Source organism: Centruroides sculpturatus, unplaced genomic scaffold (assembly GCF_000671375.1).
Source record: "Centruroides sculpturatus isolate CEXI.00-Female unplaced genomic scaffold, Cexi_2.0 scaffold1699, whole genome shotgun sequence".
In the NCBI taxonomy this organism is placed as follows: domain Eukaryota; kingdom Metazoa; phylum Arthropoda; class Arachnida; order Scorpiones; family Buthidae; genus Centruroides; species Centruroides sculpturatus.
The window spans coordinates 82699-89645 of NW_019386091.1; positions in this window are offsets into that span (position 1 = coordinate 82699).

Here is a 6947-nt window from a genome sequence, read left to right on the forward strand (position 1 = left end):
ATTTTGAATATTCTGTTCGATGTAATATTATGTCGATATAAAGATTTATTTTAAGAGTTAAGAAGAATATTGGGGTAATTAGAAAAATACAAATATTTTCTAAAATAATAACTATTAAAAATTTTTTAGGCAATTTGAAAACAAGGACTCTTCCCTACGTCTCCATTAGAGATCATGTGAAATCCTTTGTTTTCAAATGCGCCGGATTGCCAACATAGGACACCTAATTCAGCCAACACCACAGTGCAAGGAGAGAAATATTGGGATTTTTGCTCTCCAGTTGAGACAATAACAGAAAGCCATGTCGCTAGCGGTTCCAAAACCGAAGATTCATCGAAATAACTAATAAATATAAAACCCGAGAAGGAAATAGAACTTCTGCTGAGTGCTACAGAAAGAACGGCAGTCGTAGAGGAAGCCGGTGATGAAAATATTAAGATCGGAAATTATTTGACTTGGTCAAGAAAAAGACAGTCTACGGGTTTCATCAGAAAACACTTAAAACCAGACAGAAATTCTTTAATCCAGAAAATATGCAAAAGAAGAACATAAGGGACAAGTCCTTTCGGGATCTTTCTTCACAGTTGAAATAATAATAATCAATTTTATATTGATATTATGTTTATTTACTAATGAAAAGCTTATAAGAAAATTCATTTCAAATTATAATACGTAATTAATTAAATTTATAAAACGTAAATAATAAAATTTATTTATTTATAAGAGAAACTAAAGGATCACAAAAGGTAGAAAATAGTTGACGTCCTGTCACATTGCGTTGTCTAATTTCGCGCAGTTTATTGAAAGAAATGTATTATCATCTAAGTAAATAATGATAATAAATAAAGAGAAAATGCAGATAGTACATAAATTTAAATTTTATCATTTTACAGAAGCATTACACGATACTTGTTATAGTAATGTCTTTTGAGAAAATTTTGATATACTGTTTACCTTCTAAATGTATAACAAATTTCTTAATCTTTTAAAAAATAAGTACTTAGCGAAACATATTATATATATGTTAAGGCCAAAATCCGAAGTTTGGCCAGTTTTCGAATTGGCTGGCCATTTTACACTTTGGCCGAGAGGAGTGACCAATGTACTTGAAATGACCAAGTATATATGCTACTTTAGCTAGCCATTTCGCGAAGTGGCGGGAAATACCGGGCCAAAATTTGATGTGCTGATGCAAGACTCTCCGTTAAGCGGCGCTTTTTTCGCTTCCGATGTGATGGTGGCATGCCCGTGGTAGCAAGGAAGGTGCCACGTTATGATGATAATATTCCGTATATCTGCTGCTTTTCGGAGAAGGTCCTGCATGTGACTTGTTCTCATTATTCTGACATAACGGTTTCATTGTGTGTACTGTATTCCTCGTATTTCTATAGTATTCTATATTCAGTTCAAAGGTTAACTCATGGGGCGTATTGTGGGATACATGTGATGACACATTGCTGGAAGGAGCATACAGTAATTATGCTGAGGTTAATAAAGGATTGTTTGCTACAACAAGTTTTCCTTTAAAGGAACGTACTAAATTACAGAACAGAATTTACTGGGGCTGTGTACCATGCAACAGTATTACAATTCAAATATTCATAATTGTTAATCCATAGATTGTCCCATGGCTATTTATGATGGGACGAATATACTGGGTGAAGTTGGACTACGTGTAATGCGTAACCAACATTTTATATGAAAATCAGGTTCTCGAATACTTTTGAATATGTTGCTGCAAGTAAAAGCAAATAATTGCAGGATCCTCATCAGAGACAAATACGGTGCTTTTATGGAGGACGTTAAACAGGCAAAAGCGAAGCAGAAAAAAAAGTGCTGACTATCGTCGACTAAGAAAATATATTACTGAAGTTGATGGCAAATAAAAACTTATTGTTCGAATAACAGCACATAATATCGATATTTTGTACTATGTGCATACAGAATTATTCGATATATTGCACGATACGCACTTGAAAATTGGACATAGGATCACACACGGATGGAAAAAGAGGTACAAAGTTCAAAAATGTCACTAAAGAAGTCATTACATTGTACCTGCGCTTATGCAAGCCACGTCAGACCAAATTGTCACATCCCAAGAAAGGCCTAATTTCTAAACCTTTTATATTTAATTAAAGAATTTAACTCAAGATGCCAGGTGGATCTTATAGACCGCAAAGCAACCCTGATGCAAGTACAAGTTTCTACTCAGATATCAGAATCATTTAACCAAGTTTATATTATTGCAACCTCTGAAAAGAAAAAGAGCAGATGCTTACTAGCTACTTGATATCTTTACCACTATAGGTGTTCTAAGTGTGCTTCAATCAGATAATGGGAGAAAATTTGAGAACCAAGTTATAAATGAACTAAAGAACATATGGCTTAAACTGAAACTGGTACACGGAAAACCGAGGCATAGCCAAAGCCAAGGTTCAACCTTGGCTTTGGCTATGCCTCGCCAAACGTGACAACCAAGATGTTCAGAATATAATGAACGTGACAACCAAGATGTTCAGAATATAATGATGACATGGATGCGGACAAATAAATTAACACATTCGGCTGACATGACGGTCTCCGATTTATTCAATTCATGAAAAACCGTTCTTTTAACCAAGACATTCACCAGTCGCCATATGAGGCCATGTTTGGCTGAAAAACAAAAGTGGGGCTGAGAACCTCAAATCTGCCCAGAGAAGTTGATGATAACTTACAAACGACTATTACTTTTTCTTCTGACTTTACCGATCGCCTCATGCCATTTCACAAACTGGCCGGCTAAGTCCCAAAATCAAAAAAACGATCAAACATTAGCCAGTTAATTTACAGCGAAATTAGTCATTTTCCGATTTGGCTGGTCACTTCCTGCTTTTGCCAATTTCGGGCTTTGGACATAACATATACAATAACGTTTAAAAAACGCATTGAAAGTTCCATTCTTTCAGCAAATATAACTAGAAGAATAATATAGATTGGAGTAAATACGTTATATAGCTCATTAATTCTAATTTATCATATTCGCATTGTCTTTTATTTATCTGTACTCAATGCTATTTTATGCGCTTTTTTATTATTGGGCTTGATATATTGAATAATAGCTGAGGTAGAGACTCCCATTTATTTAATTCTATTATATTCGCTCTATAGATATATTTTTGGATTTTATTTCTTTATTTTTCGTCCATTTTCTATTGTTTTCTTTTATTCGTGAAGTCACGTTATTTTCTTTGTAAATTTACTCTGCATTGCCTAGCCATAAATCAATGTCGATTACTTAGAATCTCAAAAAGATATATCTGGCATTATAATAAAACTTTATACATATTTAAACATGTTTATAAGAATTGATTCTGTATATAAGTTCAACCAATATTCAAAATCAATATTCTAAAAGGAACTTTCCGTACTTCGAAAAAAAATCTTGATTGAATTAAAAACACCGAATTTTATATTTAATAAATTCGTATTGAAAATAAAAGCATAATATAAATTTTGATTTTACTTTCTACGACAATTTTAAATCTTGCAATCAATAATAANTAAAAAAAATTTGATAGGCTTAACGTGGAGGAAACTTCAATGCGAAATAGGTTAATAGCGATATATAATACCAATATACTAATTACATGGGATATAATAATATACTACACTAATAATGGATTTTTTCATACTTTTCGGTTATCCGACTTTTCAATTATCCGACCAACCCCAGTCCCCAATTAGGGCAGATAATCGAGGTTCTACTGTATTGATGATTCCACATAAGGCAAGAATACTGTGAATAAGAGATATTTAGATAATAATGCTTTAACTGCACAGGGGTATGTGTTTGACGCAAAAAATAAAATGATATTAAACTTGTCACAAACCTAACTTTGAGGCTGCTACTAAATTTTATATAGATAGACATAGTGAAGATGATAAGGCAGAAAACTATATGCTTTTTAGTACTCAAAACAATCTGTATGTACAGTACATCCAGCTTTTTTGTTGAAAAACGATTTTTATGATTCTAATAACAAAAGTATTGCTAATTTAAAAATCCAATTATAGGTACTGACTCAGTTACAAAATATGTCGTAAACTATTTAAAACTTGTTAAAAATCCAATAAATATAATTAAAAACATTTACAATGGTTTATTTGCTTCAACTCCAAATAATGTTTTATTCATCTTAAGAGGATTTGTGTTTGGCTAACAGTTATGAGACTCTTTAACAATATATTTTTTTATTTGAATTTGAATGTTTTTTATAGTACTTCTACACATAATGCAACATATATGTTAAAATCTGATGTATTCATTAGTACGATTTTTTACAACTGATTTTGTGGAATATAGCATTTTATATATTAATGATAGATTCGTATTTTTTCTAAAAAAAAATAAACAGAAAGGAGACGATCACGCTGAGTCATAAATGAAACTGTTTGCTTCAATGTAAGAGATATAATCGTGGTTGAAACTTCAAGAGAATTTCTTTCTTCTGATGATCGAGATAATGAGCATGATGAACTAATTAATTGTAAAATATTACGATTGTATTTTTTATATTGTATTGTATTTTTATATTTTGTATGATATTTTTCCTTTATAAATGAAATGTAGAATAAAGAGAGACGATGTTTGGGATACGTTTTCAAAACGATAGAATTAAGCAAAAGATCTAATAAGAGAATTTACGGGTGAAATTAGCTAGAATTTGATTTCAATATTTCAAAAGTTATCAGAACGTTTCATAAGATAAGTAAAAGATTCTGAATTGGAAAACAATATCATAACACCAAAATCTGAAAATTTTATAACAGAACATAATTACAAAGTTAACTGAAAACTTATTTCTACATATCAAACATTATCCCCAGAATTAATTCCAGAATATGCAAGTAAAATTGATTGGAATGCGATATTTCGGTATTAGGATTTAAATGTACAGTCGACCCTGCTATAACACGGTAGATACGTTCCCATTCTTTATGAAATTGTTATTTTAGGAGACCTTGTCAATCACAGCCGGGCACGTATGCAGTTTACGGACTACGGCTGTTTGAAAGATTTCTTCCATAAAATTAATCGATTCTAGACTAATTCGACTCAACATTTCCAAAATACGTATAATTTTTTGGAAATAATCCATATAAACTATGCTATAAACAAAAAATTGTAGGATTACTTACAGAGTGTGCACCGTTCAACGGCGCCATTGCTTAAGCTTGTTTTCGTCGTGAAGCTTGTCATCGAATTGTAATTGTAAAATATTACGATTGTATTTTTTTATATTGTATTGTATTTTTATATTTTGTATGATATTTTTCCTTTATAAATGAAATGTAGAATAAAGAGAGACGATGTTTGGGATACGTGCTTCTTGTTTGGGATTCGTGTGCTTCCTGATAAATTATTTTTTGCGAAAATTTCGCTGAACTTTGGAGACATTATTAATATAAATATAATTTTTATGGACGTTAAATAATAAATGGTTTTTAGTAGGTTCGCTGCTCGTTTAAACTCAACAGTTTGTGCAATATCTGCTATTGGTCTAGATTCGACCAATGCTGTCGCGACACGAGTCGGTGATGACGTTTTACCGAATTATAGGAGTTTTTTTAGCGTGTGTGAATACTGTCGCAATTTTTTCGCCGTGATATAGGAATCCAAACTATAGGAACCCGTGTTACAGGGGGGTCGATTGTACTTTATTAGGATAATGTTCAAAAATTAAATTTAAATTCAGTTATACGATATCAAACGGTATCGGAAGATTTAATTGAAGTCTTAGATAGATTAAATATATTAGACTGGGAAGTAGTAGTGAAATATCAACAATTATCTGAAGATTTTATTGTAAAACATTACATCACATTAATGAATTTTATTTTTATTTTAAATAGAAAATTCTTCAATAGATTTTTTAGATTTATTGAAAAAAAGTTATAAAAATACAATCAAGAATTTATAATAAATAAATGGAAGATATTACATTGATCCTCAAATTCACAGGTTTCATTTTTTCTTAATACATCGATTATTTGTTGGTGTCATTTAAATTTGCCGATTGAAGAATCAATTTATATTTTCGAACTAAATAAAAGGTTAGATCGTAAAGAAGAAATTATAATTTATGAATGTAAAAGAAAAGTTCGTGGCTTAAATTACAAAAGCTGAATATGAGAAAAATTTGTGGGTAAGTAATGATTAAGTTAAAAATTATATTGAAAATTTATATTATATGATAGAACATTTGTATATAAAGACGAATAACGAAAAAAAGAGAATATAGATATACTTGAAATACTATCAGTACATCTAAATCTACAAATACTTAAATGTGTAAAGAAAAAAACATTGAATACTGGGTGTTCAATTTATAAATGTGTATTTTATAATAACTGTATTTAAAAAAATAAATAAATCGTCTTTTTTATTTAGAAAATTTTCTATATCATCGTCTCCTTTGTATCATCTTAAAGATTATCATGTCTTTACAAAAATGTTTAAGTTGGAGAATGACAGACTCAAATAAAATCATGAAATTGATGCAATTTTTACTTTAAATTCATGCTAATTTCGTTACTGTTTTTACTAATTTTTGCTCATTGCACAACAGTGAGCAAGAATCCATATTATTTTACTACCATAATACTCCTATAGCTGAAAACAGGAACTGATACGAAAGACTAAAATATTTTAGTACAGTAAGGTCTCTTTTTATGCGGATTATTTTTATGCGATTTTGAAGTTGTGCGGTTTGTATTTCATCCAAAAATTTCTTGGACAAACATACATATAGGCTTGTTTAGGAAGCCCGCGTATAGACAGTCTCCAAAAATCATGGAACGCTCAAAGCTCACTCCATTTGTTCCACTGACATATAACGTTTATGGATGTAAAGGACAGCTAGATCTACCTTAATCGCTTTAGTTCCTAGCAATTTTTGATA